At 32.9% G+C, this 851-nt stretch overlaps 1 non-coding gene across 1 annotated transcript; it reads right to left on the reverse strand.

Moving 5' to 3' along the window:
- Positions 1-336: 336 nt before the first annotated feature.
- LOC141490270 (U6 spliceosomal RNA) lies at positions 337-442 on the reverse strand. The gene has a single exon (XR_012469126.1). It is a non-coding gene; the product is annotated as a U6 spliceosomal RNA (small nuclear RNA).
- Positions 443-851: the final 409 nt, after the last annotated feature.

Raw genomic sequence — 851 nt, forward strand, 5'->3', positions numbered from 1 at the left:
GTTTTTAATACATTTCCTATTTTGTTTTAAGGGACAGTTCATCTCATTCACATTTAGAGTTAAGATTACTTATTCTGTATTTCCCTTCATGCTCTCTTTCTCTTTCCTTTCCTTTTATTTCTCCTCACCAAAGTTTTATTCCCTTTCCTCTTTAATTTTTCTTTAAAAATTTAACTTTCAGTTTAATTTCACTTATATCTTAGCTTTCCCTTTTCACAGTCTCTTCTTCCCTTATCTTTCCTTTCCACTGTCCCTACCTTCCCTGTTAGGTAGTATAGATTTTTAAATTCAAGTGGGAATGTATCTTATTCCCTTGCTGGGTCAAATCTATTGAATAGAATTTACTCAATGTTCAAGAATTTGCGTGTCATCCTTGTGCAAAGCCATGCTAATTTTCTCTGTATTGTTCCAATTTTAGTATATATGCTGTTGAAGTGAGTACTTATTCAGTGTTCCTACCCACCCTTCTTTCCCTCTAAAATTATAAATCTTTATGCCTTTTCACCTGGTGTTATTTATCACTCAAACAATATTAATCAGGTATCATCAAACACAGCTTGATTAATTGTTTGCTTGATAAGTTCAAAGTATTATCAAAGTACCATCACAGATTGTTGCTTGATTGCTTGATAAGCAGCATTCTTTTAAAGTCACTAAGAATCCTTCCCTCTTCTCTCATTAGAAGTACTCTTTTCATGAGTCTTGAATTATCCCAAATTATCATCATTTTTACCTTACCCCTTTTTCAAATTTTCTCCAAGGACACACAATCCTTAGAAGCCAAACTATCATCCAAAGTAAAATAATTTCATGAACTATGTTTACACCTCTCCCAAGCCTATTTTCTCCCA

The sequence above is a fragment of the Macrotis lagotis genome, chromosome 5, assembly GCF_037893015.1.
Source record: "Macrotis lagotis isolate mMagLag1 chromosome 5, bilby.v1.9.chrom.fasta, whole genome shotgun sequence".
NCBI classification, from domain to species: domain Eukaryota; kingdom Metazoa; phylum Chordata; class Mammalia; order Peramelemorphia; family Peramelidae; genus Macrotis; species Macrotis lagotis.